The sequence below is a fragment of the Globicephala melas genome, chromosome 19 (genome assembly GCF_963455315.2).
Source record: "Globicephala melas chromosome 19, mGloMel1.2, whole genome shotgun sequence".
In the NCBI taxonomy this organism is placed as follows: Eukaryota; Metazoa; Chordata; class Mammalia; order Artiodactyla; family Delphinidae; genus Globicephala; species Globicephala melas.
This window is the reverse complement of record NC_083332.1, coordinates 37198734-37221541: the sequence shown is the minus strand read 5'-3', so window position 1 is coordinate 37221541 and position 22808 is coordinate 37198734. Positions and strand designations below refer to the sequence as shown.

Genomic DNA, 22808 nt, shown 5'->3' with positions numbered 1-22808 from the left:
TTTGGTGAAGCACAGAATTTCCTCTTTTAAAATATTACCATCCAAGAAGATGGAACAGATGTACCTTTCTCTGTTACTCCTGCTAGATATAACTGAAAACCTGAGCATTATAGATAAAAAAAAAACATAAGACTCTGACATGTGGAAAGAAAAAGACCAGTTAGGGACCTCAGAACTCAAGGAACAACATAGTGGTGAGTTCCCTGGGTTTTGTTTTTGCCTCACATATCCAGAATTTGGGGCTTAAGAAATCAGCAAGCAGAAAACATCAATGAGTTCTAACAACAATAACAAAAAGCCTCAAATGACAGATGTAAGCCCTAACTTATCAATAATTACATTAAATATAAATGGTCTAAAAACACCAATAAAATGATAGATTGGAAGAGCAGGGTTTTTTTAATATAGCCCAACTCCATACTGTCTACAAAAAATTCACTCCAAATATAACTATATAGGCATATAAAAATATAACTGTATAGGCACATGAAAATTTAGAAGATGGAAAAAGATATATCATGAAACATTTATCAGTGGAAAGGAGTGGCTGTACTAATATCAAATAAAATAGATTTCAGAGAAAAGATTACTAGAAACAGAAAGGAACACTAAAAAGGATAAAAGGGTCAGTTCACCAAGAAGACATAGTAATCCAAAATGTGTATGCACCAAGCAAAAGAGCTGCAAAATAGGGGAAGCAAAAATTGATAGAACTGAAAGGAGGAATAGACAACTCTATAGTTTAATTAGAGATATGAATGCCCTTCTCTAAACAATTGATAGAAGAACCACACAGGAAATCACCAATTCAGCAATAACATCAACCTATAGGATCTAATTAATATATTCAGAACAGTCTACCCAACAACAACAAAATATATATTCTTTTGGAGTGCAGAGCATGTAACATGTTAGATTATATTCTGGACCACAAACAAACCACAAAAATTTCAAAGCAATTGAAACCATACAGTATGTTCTTTGACAAAACTGGAATGAAAATAGAAATCAATAACAGAAAGACAACAGAAAAATTGCCCAACAATTGGAAACTAAACGCACTTCTCAATAATCCATGGGTCAAACAGGAAGTCAAGGGAAATTAAAAAAAAAAACACTGAACTTAATAAAAATGGAACTGAATACAAATGAAAATAGACCATATCAAAGTTGTGGGACACCTCTAAAGCAGTGCTGCAGTGAACATTTATAGTAGTAAATGTATACATTAGAAAAGAGGAAAACATCTCCAATTAGTAATCTAAGTTTCTACTTCAAGAACCTAGAAAAAAGCAGAGCAAGATGAGCCCAAAGAAAGCAGGAAGAATAAATAAAGGTAAGGGCAGAAGTCAATGAATCAAAACTAGAAAAACAACAGGCAAACTCAGTAACACAGCTGGTTCTTTGAAAAGAGTTTTAAAGACTGAAATACCTCTAGCGAAACAAAGAAAACAAAAATTACCAACACTGAGAATGAAATGGGCATATCACTATAAACAGTGCCAACATTAAAAAGATAATAGGGAATACTAAGAATTCTACATATAAATTTGACAATTTAGAAGACATAAACCAGTCTCTCAAAAAACACAAACAACCACAACTCATTCAATATGAAACAGATAATTAGAAAAGCCCTATAAATACTAAGAAAATAGAATTCATAACTAAAAGGCTCCTAAAATAGAAATCTCCAAGCTTGGATGGTCTCACGGGACAATTCTGCCAAATACTATATTTTAAAAAGCAGTGGGCTTCTCTGGTGGCGTAGTGGTTAAGAATCCGCCTGCCAGTGCAGGGGATATGGGTTCAAGCCCTGGTCCAGGAAGATCCCACATGCCATGGAGCAAATAAGCTCATGTGCCACAAAGTCTAAGCCTGCGCTCTAGAGCCTGCGTGCCACAATTACTGAGCCTGCATGCCACAACTACTGAAGCCTGCACGCCTAGAGCCTGTGCTCCGCAACAGGAGAAGCCACTGCAATGAGAAGCCCCGGAATGAGCCCACGTACCACAATGAAGAGTAGACCCCACTCGCCGCAACTAGAGAAAGCCACGCACAGAAATGAAGACCCAACGCAGCCAAAAATAAATAAATAAATAAATAAAGCAGTGACACCAATTCTAAATAATCTCTTCCAAAAAAACAAAGAGGAGGGAACACTTCCAAATTCATTTTATAAAGTTAGTATTACCCTAATACCAAAACCAGAGACAGTACAAAAAAAGCAAACTACAGACCAATATTCCTCATGAACATTAGCAAACAGAATTCAATAACACACACAAAAAATTATACACCATAACCAAGTAGGGGTTAATCCCAGGAAGAAAGGCTCATTGAATATTTGAAAACCAAGGAGTGCAATCCCCACGATTTTCAGACTAAGTAAAAAAATATATATATATGATCATATCAATACAGAAAAACGTGATATAAGTCAATAGCCATTCACGGTAGAAGCCCTCCAAATACATAGTGAGTTACTTCCTCAACTCAGTAAAGGGCACATAACCTATAGCTAGTACTATACTCAGTGGGAAAGACTGAACGCTTTCCCTCTAACATCAAGAAAAGGCAAGCATGTTCCCTCTTACTACATCAACACAGAGATGGAAATTCTGGCCAGTTCAACAGGTGGAAAAAAAAAAAACAAAGAAAAATGAAAAGAAAATAAAGTACATTTCTATATACTAACAATGAACATAAGGATACAACATTAAAAGCAATACCACTTCCAACTGCCCAAAACATGAACTGCTTAGGTGCAAATAAAAACATATCCAAGACTTTTATGCAGAAGATTACCCAACCTGATGAAATTAAAGATCTACATAAATGGAGGGACATGCCACGTTCTAAACTGAAAGAGTCAACATAGAGAAGATGTCAAGTCTCCCAAATTTACACACAGGTTTGATGTAACTTCTACCAAATTTCAGCATAATTTTCATAGATACAGGTAAGATTATTCCAAAATTTATACGTAATGGCAAAAAATCAGAACAGCCACAACAATTTTGAAAGAGAAGAATAAATTGGGAGGAACTGTTCTACCTGATTTCAACTGTTGTTACACAGCTACAGTAATGAAGACTACGTTGTGCCACCTCACACCAGCCAGAATGGCCATCATGAAAAAGTCTGCAAATAAACGCTGGAGAGGGTGTGTAGGAAAGGGAACCCTCCTACACTGTTGGTGGGAATGTAACCTGCTACAGCCACTATGAAAAACAGTATGGAGGTTCCTCAGCAAACTAAAAATAGAGTTACCATATGATCAAGCAATCCCACTCCTGGACATATATCTGAACAAAACTATAATTCAAAAAGATACCATGCACCCCTATGTTCACAGCAGCACAATTCACAGTAACCAAGATGTGAAAACAACCTAAATGTCCATCGACAGATGAATGGATAAAGATGTGGTGTATATATATATATACACAATGGAATACTACTCAGCCATAAAAGAATGAAATAATGCCATTTGCAGCAATATGGATAGACCTAGGGATTATCATACTAAGTGAAGTCAGAAAGAGAAAGACAAATACCATATGATATCACTTATATGTAGAATCTAAAATATGACACAAATGAACTTATCTATGAAACAGACTCACCAACATAGAGAACAGACTTGTGGTTGCCAAGGGGGAGGGGGTGGGGGAGGAATGGAGTGGCAGTTTGGGGTTAGCAGATGCAAACTAGTATATACAGAATGGGTAAACAAGGTCCTACTATATAGCACAGGGAACTATATTCAATATCCTGTAACAAACCATAATGGAAAAGAATATAAAAAAGAATCTATGTATATGTATAACTGAAACACTTTGCTGTACAGCAGAAATTAATACATTGTAAATCAACTATACTTCAATTAAAAAAAAAACACTATGTGGTATTAGCTGAAAGACTGACACATTGGTCAATGAAACAGAATGCAGAACCCAGAAATAGACCCACATAAATATACCCAACTGATATTTGACAAGGTACAAAAATATTTCAACAGAGGAAAATTAGCCTTTTCAACAAATGATACTGGAGTAATTGGACATCCATAGGCCAAGAAGAGGGGGCAATTTCAACTTCAGTCTTACATCTTACAAAAATTAACTGAAAATAAGCCATGGAGTTAAATGTAAACTGTAAACCTATGAAAATTTTGGGGAAAAAAAAAAGACAGAAGAAAATCTTCAGGATTTAGGGCTAAGCAAAGAGTTCTTAGACTTCCCACTAAAAGCACAATCCATGAGAGGAAATTCTGATAAGAGTTCATTTACATTAAAAACCTGTGAAATACTCTGCTGAGTGGATAAAATGACAAGCTACCCAAGTGGGAGAAAATGTTTGCAAACCATATACCTGACTAAGGACTAGTATCTAGAAAATATAAAGAACACTCTCGACTCAACAGTAAAAAGCAAACAGCCCATTAGAACCTGGATGAAAGACATGAAGGAACATTTCACCAAAAAAAGATACGTCAAATAAGTACATGAAGATGTTCAACATAATTAGCCATTATGAAATGCAAATTAAAACCACAATGAGATCATTGCACACTGATCAAAATGGCTAAAATAAAAACTAATGACAATCCCAAATGATGACAAGGATGTGAAGAAAGTGGATCACTCACACTTTGCTGGTAGGAATTTTAAATGGTACAGCCACTCTGGAAAACAGCTTGACAATTTCTTTTAAAAAAGCAAATATGCAACTACCATAACTACCATAAATGCATTCTTGGGCATTTACCCCAGAGAAATGAGAACTTCTATTCACACAAATACCTGCACACAAATGTTTACAGCAGCTTTATTTTAACAGCCTAAAACTGCAAACAACCCAGATATCTTTCAACAGGTGAGTGGCTAAACAAACTGTAGCGCATCTAGACCATAGGATAATCCAGCAATAAAAAGGAATAAACTATTGATGCACATAAAAAGCTGGATAGAATTCCACAGAATGATGTTGACTGAGAAAAAGACAACCCCAAAAGGTTACCTACCTACATTGATATGACATTCTTGAATTGACAAAGTTATAAGTAAAGAGAAGATTCGTGGTTTAACAAGTTAAGGAGAGACGGGATGAAGACAAGTAGGTGTTCTATAAAAGAGCAACTGAGAGATCCTCGTGTTGATGGAAATGCTATGTATCTTGGACTCCGTGTTAATATCCTGGTTGTAGTATTGTACTATGATTTTACAACAGTTTACCATCGAGGGATACTAGGTAAAGGATACATGAGCTCCTCTGCTTTATTTCTTACAACTGCAGGTGATTCCACAATTATTTCAAAATAAAAAACTTAATTAAAAAATATTTGGGGGCTTCCCTGGTGGCGCAGTGGTTGAGAGTCCGCCTGCCGATGCAGGGGACACGGGTTCGTGCCCCGGTCTGGGAAGATCCCACATGCCGTGGAGCGGCTGGGCCCGTGAGCCATGGCCACTGAGCCTGCGCGTCCGGAGCCTGTGCTCCACAACGGGAGAGGCCACAACAGTGAGAGGCCCGCGTACCGCAAAAAAAAATAATAATAAAAATAATAATAATAATATTTGGGACTTCCCTGGTGGCGCAGTGGTTAAGAATCCGCCTGCCAATGCCGTGGACACCGGTTCGAGCCCTGGTCCGGAAAGATCCCACATGATGCAGAGCAACTAAGCCCGTGTGCCACAACTACAACTGCGCTCCTGCGCGCCTAGAGGCTGTGCTCCACAACGAGAAGCCACCGCAATGAGAAGCCCATACGCTACAACAAAGAGTAGCCCCTGCCCGGCTCAACTAGAGAAAGCCCGTGTGCAGCAACAAAGACCCAACGCAGCCAAAAATAAATAAATTTCTTAAAAAAAATAAAAATTAAAAATATTTAAGCAAAGTCCAGATCAACAGCAATTGTGGTTGCTATAAGGGAGGTTAGCACAATGGGTCATGATTGTACTAAAAAGGCCTGTGATGTTCCAGCCAATACAAAGGTTCATAAGGCAATCATTTTATGAGCAATCAATTCAGAGTAATTTGAAGACTCGAGAAATTACTTTCTTTGGCATCATATTTGGAACATAATTTTCATAAATACATGCTGAATGAGCACATGTTTCATTTTATGAATTTAATTGAACTACACATATCTACTGGAAAACTATTTTAAATTATAAAATATATAATTATTTTATAAAGCGTTGGGCATTGACCAAGTGTCAGCATCATGATTAGTCACTTTGTGTAAAATTTTTCATCTGATTTTTACAGTTATCCTTTGTGGTAACCCTGGTAACTTTATGAATAAAAAAAACAAGTTCTAGAAGTTTAACTTTTCCAAGCTGATACAACCTTGTAAGTAGCAAACCCTAAATTTGAGCCCATGCTAATCTTGCTACATCCTATAGACAAGCACACAGCCGCTCAATAATAAGAGATGTCCTCTTATAAGCCAGGATGGTCATGAAGAATAGTTAGTATGCAGGTAAATAGAAAGAATCAGGAAGCACTCCTGATGGATGGACCAAAAATGAGGGAAAAAAAGGAAAATCAAAGATCTAATTGGAGGACAATGTTTGTACTGTGTGGCATGAGGAGAGCATTCGTACAAAGAGAAGACGGAGATGAGCAGGCAATGGCAGTTAATTGGCTCCTGTGTCCCACGAAAAGCACAGTTCTAATTTTTTTCAGAGTGGCAAATGCCTCAAACAGGACTCATTATACTCCCCGCAGATCTACCCTTCTCAGCATTCTCTATTTCATTAAGTGTTCCCACCGTTTATCCAGTTGCTCATGGCAGAAGCCAAGAGCTAAGCTTGACACTTTTCCTCCTGCAACTCAAATATCCAATCATTAAATTCCGTAGGTTTTACCTCCAAAATTTTTTTCAATTCCATTTCTATATTTTTATACCCACTGCCCAGTTTCTCTCCTCCTGGGCTGTAAGATCCTTGATTAAATTATGTATGTGTTTCCTATTTACCTGTAGCACAAAATTTGTCATATAGCAGGCAGACGCCCCACTGCTTCTGTGTACTTCCACTGTATCAAGGTACAATTCTAAACACACTTTTAAAGCATTCTCTGTTCATTTGTTGTTGTGAAGATTATTGCCCCTATTTTGTAGACAAGGAAACTAAGGCTTAAAGGTTAAATTATTTGTCCAACTAATACAAGTGGGATCTGAAGTGAAACAGACTAACTCCATTAACTAGCACTCTTAGCCCCAAATGACATTGCCTTTGCCCTGCACCTGTAGGGCTCATCTCCTACATCATCACCTTCCCAGAGGACACAGAAGGGCTTCCTAAGCCTTTTGGCGGCATCCTAAACTCAAGACTCTGACTCTTTTCCTTTAGGATTTTGATCCTAAATGAGACATCAGCTAAGAACAAAAAGAATTTTGGCTTTGAGAGGCATCATTCAACCTGTGCAAGCTAATAAAAATGCCTAAAATGGCTTACAATAATCAATATCATGACAACCGTGAAAATGTGTCACTCAGCTCTCCTGCCGCAGGAGCCCAAGATGCTATTCTTCTGAGTCTACCACCTATTTATGTAACTTGCCCAAAGTCAGAAAGTTAACAGGCACGATAATAATCTGACTTCACCATACAGGTGACGGCTACGCTGAGGCAAGTTGAGACAACCAGGATTAAAGGAGGCATTCACTTTCAGGTGGATGCAATGCCAGCACTGCACTTGCATAACCCTAAAGATGAGTGCCTCCCTAGATGCTCACCCTCAGTGCCTCTTTGCCTTATCCTAGTCCTGACCCTGTCACAGTCCAGACGGAAAGATCAAACTTGCAATGATGGTTCCAGATCCTCTTCTTTCAGGGTTTCCATGTTGAATATATCTATGTACACAACGGACATTAAATGAGCGCTATCTCCAGTTTGAATCTTCAAGCTAATCCACCCCTTCCCTGGTTTCAACTGAGAATATGTGGATACGTGAAAGGTCATGGAATCCATCTCAGTATCATTAGTCCAATCTTTAAGATACCCTGTGACACCTCAACTTTCCCAAATACTCTCCATCTGCTTTCTCTTTCCTCTGCCTTGTTTCTCTTCTCTATGACTGTGATGGTGATTAACTCACACCCACTGCCTACTCCAGCTCTGGCTGGGTCAAAAATGGGAAGCTTTCCTTTCTTATTGTTATTTGAAATCAGGGGAAGAGATGTGTAGCAGTGAACTTTTCTGTTGTTGAAATAAATTACTCAAATTCACTCTCCTTAATATTTTTGAAGTGTCTGATTTAGTGGCACCCCATCATCCATATACCCTAAATATTTATTTCATTACATATATGAATACATATTTATTTATAGATCTGGTTACGGATGCAAAAGGTCTATAACCTTAAACATTTTTAAAGTGGTTACTCCAAACTGAAATTACAAAGCTAGGGACAGAAACTAATGTCTCAACATGCTCGTTGCAGATAATCATCTTTCCTTAACCAATAAAATGACTAGTGAAAGAAGGGTTTCTTAGGCACAGTGATGTTGAGTGTATCATGATGGGAAATTTAAGGTTCATGGAACCGCCCTTCCATGTCTTGCCCCCAGTCTAATACCAAGTGTCTTCAGTTAGATGCTTTTATTATTAAAGTCTTTTTTCCTTTGGAAATTGCAATTCTGAAAGGCTTACGGTATTTTTTTTTAATGGCCTAGCAGTTCCAACTCAATGATGTAACATCATGGCTTAATATTTAGCATAGAATATCGAAAAACACCAGAGGGGATAATTAAGCTTACCAAATGAGACACTGGAGCCCTTCATGAGCCAGCAGTAAGGTGAAGCCTACATTGTTAAACTTACATAACAGAAGTTCCAGTCCCTAACTCTAACTACTTGAATATGTTGGCTCCTTTTGGTCATTTTTTATTCGTCAAAGGAAAACAGCCATGAAGTTGATACAATGCAGAAAAGAAAACTTTACATATTGGAAGGAACGTAATAGCACTCTTATTTGCATTTGCCTCAATCACTTATGCAACCTCAGGAACACAATAAATGCACATTGACTGTTTATACATCATTAATATTCCAAAATCAACTACATTATCATAAATTTCCTTTACTTATCTCAGAATATAGTCTCCAAAGACTGTAGTCTCCATGAAACAATTGTCCATCTGGAATTCCTTTGGCCCCCTAAATGAGGCTAGTTACTTTTTTCCTATTAGGAAGCCATCCCAAGTTTGATTCCTTTCACAGTCATGTCTCAAATGTCTATTTCTGAATTTATTTTGTTGCAAGCTTACAGTTAGCATTTGACAAAACTTTTACCTTTTTTATACCCACAATAATTTGACAAAACATTGTTTACCTTTTTTATACCCACAATTTGACAAAACTTTTTTTACCTTTTTTACACCCACAATAATTTTGTCCATTTTCAGTGTGCCAAACCTGAAAGTGGGCGCATCACATCTGCCTTTTTATTTTATTTTCCCCTTATTAACACTAACTTTTCCTCTTCATTTTCTACTTGCTCCACAGGGATTCCTGAAACAATGTACAGTGGCTGCAAACCCATAGCATTGCCTCACAATTACTATATGTTGCTGCTTTGGGATTCACAACTTATACCTCTCCCTTGAAATTTTTAAAAATACCATATGAGATGGAACGTTTTTCCATGGAGACTCAGTTGTATAAATCATTCTGTGTATATCTCAGGTCATTATGGAATTCTTTAGAAAGAGGCTATAATTTTACCAGACTCTAGTGTTTTCTATATATACAGTTTATTAGAAGGTAGAACTGACAGTAACAATATAAGCCTCCAGAGATGTCTAGGGACCATGTAGAGGAGGCTGACAAGAACTCTGAGGGCTAGAAGAAAATTTACGTATAACCCAGAGGTTAAAGGACTGTCTCTTTCTAAATAGCCTAAGGGCAATAATTATATCAACCTTCCTGAGTACCTTATGCTCTCAGTGCCTAGTATATTCATCCATTCATTCATTTAACAAATATTTTCTGAGCAGCCCCAAGTCTGAGAGCACAAAGACCAAACGTCTCATTTCCAAAACCTTGAAGAGAATGATCTGTGATCCTGTCATTCAACCTTTGTCAGCTTGATCCAGTAAACGTTGTTTTGTTTCCCTCAGCTTGGCATTCTTTCCCAATTCTAAACCATTACCCAATAATATGAATGCTAAACTTCAGGGAAGTTGCTCACTTTTAGGCCTAGTGCTAGTCTTCCTAGAATGTTCTTCCCTTAGTGAGAAATACCACCAAGAGAACTGAAAATGTGAAGAGAAAGACTGTTTGCTCTCTTCCCGGAAAAACATGGTAGACAGTCCCCTCTAATATGTAAGAATCAGGTCAAAGAAGAGCATTTTTTGAGTGTACCATATGTCTACCACCCTGCTATGTCTTAGGAGGATTCTAAGAGAGGAATACTCATTCAAAACTGTTTTCTCTCCCAAAGAAGAATGTAAATAATTTGGGAAGTGATGATAATTACATGAAGGGAATAAAGGATTTAGCTGATGCTGATTTTGTCTTCTCTAAAAGCTACAGAAGTTATTCTTTAGAGGTTATATTCAAGCCATGTTTTAATAGTGGGTAAAACTGGGGGAATCGGAATATATGAAGCTGTAGGAAAAAGATAGTTTTGTTTTAATGGCACTAACGAGTATTAGATGTTATGATTTAGCTGAGGTTGGATCCAGGTTTCAGAGTTTCAATTCCAGGAAGATCAAATGGTACCTGGACAAACTCTTCACTCTCCTCCTTAGAAAAGAGCAAAGTCTATTCCAGATGACCCATGTTCTCCCCCAACATTGCCATGCTCCCCTAGTAAGCTCTGCTCTGGTCATGACCTTCATGGAAGGAGATAAATAGGAAGAGTGCAAACAAGCTCCAGGATCCAGCTTTCCAACCACAGCTCTGTGTTTCTATTGTGAGTCCAGACAAAGTTCTTAGCTCCTTTAGCTGATGCCAACATTTCAAGGACAAGTTTTGAGTTGTTACTCTAGGCTTAGCCTTATGCTGGGAAATGTCAAAATACATAAATGATATTGCCAGTTCCTACCCTTCTAGAGTTTACTTCTGAATAAAGGAGATAAGATATTTATAAAAATAAAGCCAAACATGAATCACACATCAAGGTGATGTAGACAGACAGATGCTCCAAAGTTGTAGGTAATCTGAGTCCAATAACAATCAAGAGAGAACTCTAAGAAGCCAAATCTGTTCACTGAAGTCATAAAAATCAGGATGATTATGTATATGTAAAAGGACTTTTCCCTTCAAAGAAACAGGCTGGGTGATAAAGCTGCGAGTGTGAAGAATCATCAAGTACCACATGGATTTTTTTTCCCTCATTCTTACATTAACACCTGAAATCCCTTCACTGAGCACGTATTTCAACAGCTGTGCAAACAAAGTCAAAGTCATGTGTCTAACTGAATCTTCAATATCCGAGTCAATACCTCACAATTGCCTTTCAGTGTGTACCTGAGTCTTGTTGGAAGCTGCTAATGGTGAGGACTGCTACTGCAGAAGGCAGGCAGTTGTCACAAGTGAAAAGCACTTCACTTCTGACAGAGTCTAGTGGAGGCAAAAATGAGCTTGCTCTTTAAAATCGCTGTGACCATCTCCCTCTCAAGTTGCTCTTTTTTTATATATAAATGAATCACTCTCCAGGGATCGCTGAAATGAGTAAAGCAAAAAATCCCCAGCTCGCAATTTCTACAGAGACCTGAATTCATCCTAGGGACTGCTGACTTGACTCCTTGCAGGGAAATAAGGAAGCCCGAACGTCAGTACTAAGAGATGTTTGGCAGTTAAATTTAAGAACGGGAATGGCCCTCAAAGCTTCCAAAGTCTCAGGGGAAGGTTTTTGAACATTCCACTCAACACTTTGGAATTTTACAGTATCAGACAATGATCCAGAGCCTTCCTGAGACATCTACATCCTGCCACAGCCTGTGGAAGAGTTATTTAGCTTAACAACATTTATTGACTCTGAACAAGGGTGATGATTAGTTTTCATTCCAGGGGTGAACCAGTGGTATCACCTAATGGCTACTTGTTCTGTATTCAATAAACTACATCTGCCTTGGAACTGGAATAGGTAGTAACAGGCATCATACTCTGGTTGTCCTATGTGAGAGATTCAGTAATTCAATGTGCCCAATACAAAGGCAATACAGCATTTGGAGATAGGACTTTAGGAACCAAAATGTCTAGGTTCTTACTACTTTCTACATAATTTTTCTAAGCTGGCCTTTCCTCATTTGTAAATGAGGATACTTATATTTTTGTGCCAGGGTTGCTGCAGATTACATTAGGTTAAGGTAAAATAAAGCACTTAGAATGGCACCCTGATGCACTGTAAGTGTCAAACAGTATAATTATAATTGTTCCTTTTCTTCACTATTAACATCTTTAAAATTTTACAGTTCAGCTTCTCAATGCAAATAAGTCATTGTGGCTCTCTTCCTCAACACTGTTGCCATCATTATCATCACCTAAATTTACATTTTCAAAGTATTTTACATTTATTATCTCATCAAATATTTACTGCTTGAACACCTCCAATAATAAGAACAAGAAGACAGTCTCATTCACAGATCAGCCCTTAGGTTACAAGAATTCTTCCTTGTATTGAACAGATACCTGCCATCCTCTAAGTTTCACTTATCAGTCCTTGGTTTCTCTTACCCAAATTCAAGTCTGATACCTCTTCTACATAATAATTCTTCTGAAATCTCAAGGTAGTTATTATTGCTTCTCTAAGAAGTTACACAGAATCATAGAAATTCTCTCATGGCCCCTGTTTTAAAATGCATATTAGAGGCACTGTCCCTTAGACTCAGCAATCGGTTTTTTGCACACACTCAGAATTCTGACACAGCTAGTCCTAAGATCTCACCACCGAAGGACTGAATAGTTTGTTGGATATCTGTAATTCACCTAAGCAGGTTTACTCCCCCTACCCTCTTCACCCTGCTCTGTGTTCTTGGAAGGTGAATCTGGACTATATCGATGCCTCTTTGGCTTCCTTTGAGGTTCACATGACTGGAAGCACCAGCCGGAGGCCATGGACTCCCTCTCGTGGGTCTCTTCGGGCTGGACCAAAGGACAGCTCCTGTTAGGGGTCCCAGCTCATTCTTTCCGATTTCCAGGGATCACGTGTTTCCGCTGTACCTTCAGATCTCTGGATGAAAAAGACACCCTGTTCTTACTATTCCCAGAGAGCTGCTCTATACCTAGTGATTTCCCTGCACCCTGTCCCTTCTTTGTAAATGGTAACTTGATTAAACTCTCCGTGAAACTACCCAGTTAGATGGTGTTATTTCTTTCTTGCAAGTTTCCTGGCTGATACACTGGTTTAGACAAAGCTGTTCAAATCCCCTCTTCTCTAAGAATCATAAACTTGGGGAGCTTAAGATCCCAAATCCTCAGTTTCCTCACTTTGAAATGAGGTAAGAAGACCTACATCCTGGAGGAGTCACAAAAATTGAGTACATGTATACGTGAACTGCTTAACCAAGAGCCTGGTGCACAGTAAACACTCGATGTAACTTGGCAGAACTGTTGTCATTCTTTTCCAGTCTATAAATTGGACTTTAAACCCAGAGAGGCTACAGGTGAATTTACAAAACATAAAAAAATAATTATATCAAAGGAGGAGAAATATAATTACAAGGTAAATAAATAGTTTAAAGGAGATTTCAATCAAAGAAATCAGACAAACATTTTTAGCTCAAGAAATTTCTGAAGCTACAGAAGTCCTTTCCAAGTAAATATTAGATGAGAATTTAGGAATACATTTCATTAAGGAGAGTTAGGATTCTAAATTAGAAATATAACAAGCTTTAGCTGATGTTTTAAAAAGTCCATTAAGATAAGAAGATCCCCAATACTAGTCATATTCATTGATTTAGTTTGATGAAAGCCAAAGATAAAAATGTAGAAAAAAATAAGGATTAGACCAAATCCCATATAATCTTTCCAGTAGGATTACTTACGTGTGAGGGTTTTTTCTCATCTTAAGATAGCACCTTGAAAATTCTGGGCTTACTGGGAACAAGAAGATAACATGAATCCTTTCGAATTTATTTAATTTTTAAAAATAACCCACATTGGCTACATGGGAAAAAGGCTTAGTCTGAGAATAAACCCTGGGGCAACACTAGGATCCACATTCATTGTAGTCTCTGCCAACACCATATCATTACTACAGGTTCAAAGCAAAATCAATAGCAAATCATTTGACTTTGTAATAGCAGAAACACAAGGCGCCACCAGTTTAATCAAAGAAAGCTGTCTGGAAAGAGGTAGCTACATGCACCACGTTTAAATACTGTGAAGGATTTCAGCGTCAAGTGAAATAATTGTCTAAAATCTAGCTTTTATATTTGTGTATTATTTAGGCAGCTAAATGCCTTGACATAAATCTTAGTATTTGACAAATTACCTCTCCAGAAGACCATGTGGGTTGTTTCTGCTTTAATAAATTTGTCAAAAGCCAAAGGAACAATAGCAACCACCCACCAAACAAGGGGATATATATTTCTCTGAACTGAAAAAGGTACTTTTATGTGCAAGAATCTCATACATGTGAGCAGAGATGGGCCTAGCTTCTGGCGGCTTTAGCGAATTATTAGCTACTTGCCTATCCCTATTTTGATATTTAGTTCAAATTATTATTTAGTTCACTCATATGATTGAATTATCTTTCTACTAATGCTGGAAAGAAAAGGAAGGGAAGGTTAGCTATCGGGTGGGATTGGCATCTGCCATTTACAGTCTTGTCTGGATTTACAAATGGGCAAACCAGTTAATATTATAAGAAAAAAAAAAGCTCGAGTGCCACGAGATACTTGTTTTCTTATCTGCTGAGATACTCCCATAGAATCTCCTCAGATCACAAACGTAGGGTGGACCTCCCATCCTAAGCATTAAGACTAGAAAAGAGGAGGTGGGTGTACTTGTGCGTGGAAAATCATTGGAAAGGTTATATATTTCACAGAATAATAAATTTTAACTTCAAAGAACTCGAGGTAATGTGCAATTCTCTTTTTTTTTTTTTTTTTGTTGGTACGCGGCCCTCTCACTGTTGTGGCCTCTCCCGCTGCGGAACACAGGCTCCTGACACGCAGGCTCAGCGGCCATGGCTCACGGACCCAGCCACTCCCGCGGCACGTGGGATCTTCCCAGACCGGGGCACGAACCCGTGTCCCCTGCAACGGCAGGTGGACTCTCAACCACTGCGCCACCAGGGAAGCCCCTCAATTCTCTTTTAAGATGAGGATGCTGAGGTCTGGGGAGGTCCGTGACCTACTAAAAGGCTTTTATTTGTTAAAATAATTAAAGCACTTGATTAGTCTAATTCATTTATTTCTCTTTACTCCAATTGCTCTTACCCTCTGATTAAATTTTTCTTCTCATACGCTAAAGGCATCTGCTCACCATAAAGACTTAGAATATACCGATTATCTTAGTGTGGCAGAGTAGATTAATAAATTTGCATTCTGCTTTTAGAAAACAACCAACCAAGCAAAGCATCCAGTTCAAAATTTATGCCTGAAAAAAGTAAAATAATAAAATTAAGCTATGAAAATCCAAGGTAGTTAGATAGCAAATTTTAATCCACTGGTCTAAGGGATGAGGTGGTGATTATATCCACTTGCTAGGCTCCTAGACAATACACAGGTTTTGAACATGCACTTTGTAGATTCATTCATTTATCCCTGCAATCATCAACCATTGTTGGAACTGCTGTCCTCAAGTCTAAGATGAAAAAGATTATAAAACAAGGGCTCTGCTCAAGGAGATCCAAGTCTGTGGGGCTTCTCGATAAGATCTGATAATGTTTCCACTTCAGAAATGAAGAAGCAACAAGAGGAAGGAGCTACATGCAGCTTCATAGGGAGAGGTGATTTTTTTTTTTTTTTTGCTTGTTTTTCACTTATGTTTGAGAGACATCTGAAACTCTCCTTTGGCTATTATCACTAACTTAATGCCATGTGAAGAACGTTTTTACAGTATTTGTGAGGATTTTGAAGCTCCTGGTCTTTCCTACTATGGAAGAATCTGGCTCATTCCTAGAATACTATTATTAGTAAGTATAACACTAATATTTATTAAATGGCTACTCTAAGGGTCCCTCGTGTGTTAATGCACTTAGCCCTCACCACAACCTTGAGAGAGAGTTAAAAAGCATTATCTGTGCCATTTTAAAGATGGGGAACCTGAGACACAGAGTGCTTATATAAGTCCCTAAGTCACCCTGCTAGATCAGAGAACAACCAGGATTTGAACACGTGTTCTCTCTCCAAAGTCTATTTACTTTGCCGTGACATCATGCTGCCTTCCTATGCTCCTTTTGTTATTAAAGTGGTTAAGAGCTTGGGCACCAAGTCAAGCACACAGTTTCAAATTTTATTACCTCTTAAAAGTATAACCTTCAGCAAGTAACTACCCCTCAGCTTACCTATCTGAAAATGGTGATTCAATGTATACCTCCCTCAATGGATTGTTACGAAAATTAAAGAAAACCGTATGAAGCCACTGATGTAGAACCAAAGTAAACACTGAATAAATGGTAAAGCTCTTCTTATTGCTATTGTTAACTGTGAGACGTGTTAATAGCCTAAAAGCAAACAGACTTGCAACCACCCAATAAAGTGAGGTATATAGCAATGGGGGCACAGAGGAAAAAATGGATAAATCTGACAGAGACCATCAAAGGACATGGGAGATTAAATGAAATAGGAAAGGAAAGGACCACCTGCTATAGGAAAAAGAATATAGAGACTACTTCTGTCTTATAACAAATGGAAAGAAAGTTTAAAGAAAAAAATAAAGGTAATACAGCTGATAAATTAGGATCTGTTATAGACTGACTGTGTTCCCCTAAAATGCATATGTTGAAGCCCTATCCCCAGTGTGATAGTATTTGGAGATGAAGCCTTTGGGAGGTAATTAGGTTTAGATGAGGTCATGAGGGTGAGGCTTCATGACGGGATTAGTGTCTTTATAAGAAGAAGAGAAGCCAGAGCTCGCTCTCTCAGCTGGAAGGTGACAGTTTGCAAGCCAGGAAGAGGGCTCTCACCAGAGCCCGACCATGCTGGCACCCTCAGACTTTTAGCCTCCAGAACGGCGAGAAAATAAAATTCTGTTGTTTAAGCCACCCAGCCTCTGGTATTTTGTTATGGCAGCCTGAGCTGACTAGGAGAGGGTCAAAAATCTGGAAGGCCAAGTGTAACTGAAGAGATGGTAAGAGTATCTGACAAGTAATCTTGACAAGTAATCTAACACGTGGCAGATGCATACTTTAAACATTCTGTTACTGTTCTAGATGTGTTAGTGTATTGCCTCTCTTACAGTAAAGGGAGCTGAGATGAGAGACAGGGAAAGTTGTTTTGTTTCTTTTTAAGATACATATGATACAGATGGCCAGGAGAGTGACACTAACACGGTAGGGCAGAATGATTTGTTTAAATTGGTGCCTTCTATTTTTTCCTCCCTGTTTTCATCTCTTTTCGTTAACCAGCCCTTTGTTCAAGTCCCAGATGTTGGAAGGGTAAAGAAGAAGCAATTTGAAGTCAGTGGCCCTTGAGACCGAGCTGTATACCTCAACGTAGCAGGCAGGGTCCCTGCAGCAGTATGACAGTACACTCAAACTGGTCCACTGAGAAGCACTTAATGAAGACTGCTTGTTAACATCCAGGCAGAATTTAGGGAAAACAACCATGATTAGTGCAATGCACCAAGGCTAGCAAAAGGTGGAACTATTACCATTCTTAGGCTTTCAAATAGCCGAACAAAACACAGAGTAGGTAGCTTCATGGAAGATCTTCCCAAGAGGAGCTGCGGCCTTCAGTAGAGTGATGTAGCCAACCCATAGTAATTCAGCAAGGGCAGAACTGGGGGAATAAATACCTTAATCTCACTTCCCTTCCATCCCATTCTCTAATCTCCTGCCAGAACAGCCATTGATAGCAGATGCTGGCCATATACATCAGGCTTCTAGGATACAGAGCAGGGTAGACAGGGGTAGAAAGTGGATTTGGAGGGCAAATAGAAGATAATCTACCACAGGAAGACAGAAAGAAGGGGGAGATAATAGCCCACTGAGAAAAAAGATAGTGCTGTAGGTTCCTTCAGCTCCCTGACAGTAGGGGAAGTGCTCCCTGCTTCCTGACAAGTGCCTCAAGGAAACTGCAAGATTTCAGAGTGGAAGTCTGCCTGCAAGCCTTAGCTAGTCAGATCTTAAACACAAGGCTTCAGAGTCCACCAAGAGTGTGGCTTAGGAGTCCAAACGATCAGGAATGTGAGACATCTAGGGGCTTCAACAATGAGAATATCTTTTCCTGTCTTATGGTGCAGAGAAGGTAAGTCATTTGCTCAGATCACACAATCATCAATTGGAGAAATTGAGCCGTGTCAGTTCTGGTTTGAATGACATTTTTTTCCCCCTTGTACCAATATGCTTTAGAAACATAAGCCCTCTGGCCTTTATCTTCGTTTTCATAAAAATATTTTTACAATAATTTATATAACCATATCCTGTTTGATCAGTTGAAAAGACTCAGTGAAACATCTACGAAAGTGAGAAATGTAAATTTGGCTGTCTTTCAACACTGTCAGCCTCATTCTCCAGAAAGAGACAAGTGATAAGTGTGGGTAAATTACATGACATTTTCTTCCTAATAAAATTATTTATCTGGATACTGTGAATTCTTAACTGAAGCAAAAGGATTCAAAATACTTTTTGGCAGCTGGATTAAGAGATAGATTCTTAGATTTATGATCTACAGATTAAACCTTAACAGGATTAACAGATTTGTCCAAATAGTACTCTAGGCTTCTGGAATGGGGATGAGAATAGAATTAGAAAACTTTGCAGAAGTGAAGATATTTTCTTTGGGAAAAAGCATTGAATATTTAGAAAAGGGCAAGAAAGATTATTGGGTATCCTTTCAGAGGAGTGGGGACCCTCTGGGGATTATCTGATTCCATAGGATAAGCACCTTTGATTGTCTTTCAGTTGGCTTGTTTATACTCCTCTATAGTGGTAGGAGTTGTAGAAAACTGAATGTCATGCAAATAATTATTGTCCACAGCAATAAAAATGAATGTTGTCTAGTAAAGATAAAATCGATTTTCCAATCTGTAGAAAAGATGACTCCAAACATTACATTTTATCACCCAATAGCCTTTTAGCCAGTTTTGCACTTATTAAATTCATTTCTGCATTTCTGTTTGCCTGATTACATCTGTCTTCCAAATTCACCTGTGAACCCAGTTTTAGCATCTTCCTGGTTCCCCATTAATGTTACATACATCTTTGACAGGTTTTCATTTTACATATTTGTATAGGAGTCATGATATAACCTTCTTATAAATTATACTTTAAAATTTTATGCAATCACTTTAAAGTTGTTTAGTGATTTTTGAGTAGCATTTATTTTTATTCAACAGGTACTTATTGAGTGCCTGCTTTGTCCCAGCTAGTGAGACTCTGGGGACACAAACAGTGAAGAAGACAGCAAATATTCCAGCCTTAATAGATGTCACAGTCTACCGCAGATGATAGGCAGTGGAATAATTTTTTTTAAACGTACAAATAAAATTCTGGTATATGTCATGGAGGAAATAAATACTGACTTTTAAGGGCAAATAATAGAAGAACTAGACCTGGTAAGGCAGTTCAAAATGATGTTCCTACTGTTTTGAGCTGATATCTGGGGAAAAGTTTCTAAGCCACTGTGAGGTAAGGATGAGTATGAAGGAGGATATTTCCACATAGAGGATTTAATGCATGTAAAGACCTAGGCACGGAAAAGGAAAGTCACTTTTGAGCAGAAAGCCAAGAATAATGTGATGCCAGAAGGAAAAAACATAAAGGGCCTTGCTGCCCATGTTAAGTATTTTGGTCCTAAAAATACGAATTGTATATACATGCTTAAAACTCTACAGTAGATTCCCATTGCTCCTATGATTAAGAGAAAAATCTTTCTAGCAGTACAGGGAGGGTGGAACAGAAGGGAATAAAACAGATGTGGAAAGTGTGCTTTTGTTTCGTTTTGTTTAATGGGAACACTGAATTGGATTTCACATAGGATGAGTAAAAGACACTGAGATTTTCTAATGGGCACTGATGTAGGTCATTGTACAGAAAGGTCAGCCTGTTAAAATGAGCTAAGATGAAAACTGGATGTAACGAAAAGAAGGAATCCAGTGTAGACACATTCAGGAGCTCTGACAACTTCAATATTTGACCTATTAATCCTACATGTAGGCGATTCTTCACATATTTGAAAGATTTGACCAATTTAAGAGCTGAATTTGAAATTATTTGCTGTTATGTAAACAGTGAGGCAGAGAATGAACTCAGCTGCAAGGAAGCCTTGTGATATCAGCACTATCTTAAAGGGCACAGTACACACAAGCAGGAAGCGTGGACAGTGTAAGCATCCCCTGAGCAGTTTTAACGCAGGTTGGATGACGGAACGCAAGGTGACTTGGAAGTCTCTGTTAATACAAAGTTAGCTGTGGCATTCCTCAGTTTGAGGGAATGAGGATTATTCAATCTTCTAGTTTCTCACAGCTTCAAATTTTTATACCACATTAGAGCTTCAAAAAGTTATTTGGCCTGAGTTATGTTATACAAGTTCCCCCTAAGCATGCTTTTGCATTGTTTTAATAATCTTGGCCTTGGCCATGGCCACTATACACAAATATATATTCTTGATTACTGTTGATATAAAAAGGCTTTGACCAATATACTGGCACTGTTCCCAAGACCAATGTCAGTGACAACATGGTCCCCTTTGTGTAGAAATTTTCCTTCCTTTTTCTTTTTTTTTTTTTGGCCACAACATGCAGCTTGTGGGATCTTAGTTCCCTGACCAGGGATCGAACCCAGGCCCAGGCTGTGAAAACGCCAAGTCTTAACCACTGGACCACATGGGAATTCCCAAAATGGTCTCCTTTGAGAGGATATCTTAAGTTCTTTTCCAACTTCTTCTTCAGATAAATGTATGTCTGTCATTTCAAAGAATAAGGAGAACTACTGAAACTAAATTTTTTTACTTTCCCAAAACAAAAGTTTAAAGAAAAAACCAAATTACCATTATAGTTATTAACTTGTACTAAATGGTTTGTAAAACAATAATATAAAACATATCAATAATAATGACAGTTCTTAGTATAATACTGATTACTAGACATATGTTAAATAAGCTTTAATCTTTATTTGTATTTATTTACAAGTAAATACTGGTCTTGTTTATAATGTGATTTTACTAATTTATCAACATATTTATTGCATGCCTTCCATGTGGCAGGCTCTGACTTAGGTTCTGAGAATTTTTTAAAAAAGAAAAAAGGTCTGATCCATAGTTCCTAACTGCAAACATTTTTAAATTTAGAACTGAGTTCCAGCTGCTGGAAATAGGTGAAATAAAAATTAATATTTTGAAATATGATTTAAGGCCACTTCCTCTTCTTATAGTATATTACCCAGAAATTCCTAACCTTCTAAGAATTTCTGTTAGAACTCCAGATTTCCTTCTCTCCTGAATAAGGGCCAACTTATTAAAATAATTCAAGCAAGGAACAGAAATCAAAGAGAATTAAGAATTCCTTAAGTAGTGTATAGGAATTAAGAATTCCTTAAGTAGTGTATAGGACATATTGAAACCTTCTAAAAAAACAAAGCCTTTAGTGCAAATATTATCTATCTCTAAGTAAGGAAATGAAGATTCAGAAAGGCTAAGTTAATTGTCAAATGCCATGCAGCCTGTTAGTTCAAGAGCTAGAATGTAAAGCACATCATTTCTTTTCAAAGTCCGTCTTGCTTCTCCTACACCATGTGGTCTTATGTTGCTATGAAATTATTTTTTAGGGTTCTTTTGAGGAAGATAATGTGGAATCAACAAACATTTTAGTAAAAAGTGGCCAGCCGCCTGCTTTAATCTCATGTGTTATCTTTTCTTTCAGTTATAGCTCTGGTGATATTGCCTGGAGCTTCTGACCAAATAACACAACAGCTCCTAAAACAAATCACATTATAGGGAAGTCTGCCTGTTTTGAGAAAGCTGTTCAGATGATCCCTTACTAAAAGGAAAATTTACCATCATGGAATCCCCAGACACTGCAACTAAAAGCAGTGTCTACAGCCCTGTTATGGAGAACTATGGTTGTTTGAAGTGCACTGTTAACTGTGAAGATGAAATTGATCATGTCTTTTACTTTCCTGTGGCCTTTCCCATGTTTTTTTTTTTTTTTACAGGTTATGTAATTTGCTAGACCAGTCTCTCTCACACACATACCAATCTAAATGTGTTCATGCAAACACTCTTTATACTAATTTTTTCTTCCTTTTTTTCCAGTCCCATTATCTTAGATTATAATTGACTCATTAGTGGGGAATATAGACAAATTATCTGAAATCCCTCTGGTCTAGAATTGTGGTTTGCTCGTTAACATTTTTTTTTTTTTTTTTTGTACGGTACGCGGGCCTCTCACTGTTGTGGCCTCTCCCGTTGCAGAGCACAGGCTCCGGACGCGCAGGCTCAGCGGCCATGGCTCACGGGCCCAGCCGCTCCGCGGAATGTGGGATCTTCCCGGACTGGGGCACTAACCCGTGTCCCCTGCATCGGCAGGTGGACTCTCAACCACTGAGCCACCAGGGAAGCCCACTAACATTTTTTAAAAGCCTGAGATACTGAATAAATGTTAACTGAATGAAGAAATGAATGAATGCATCCTTTTGGATAATGTAACGTGCAATGCCAAGTCACTGAGCAATTTAAATCAA

At 38.1% G+C, this 22808-nt stretch overlaps 1 long non-coding RNA gene across 1 annotated transcript in view; it reads right to left on the bottom strand.

Annotated features, from left to right (window-relative positions):
* The window catches only part of LOC132594063 (uncharacterized), a 310572-nt gene that overhangs the window by 203912 nt on the left and 83852 nt on the right, over positions 1-22808 (bottom strand). The window lies entirely within an intron of this gene.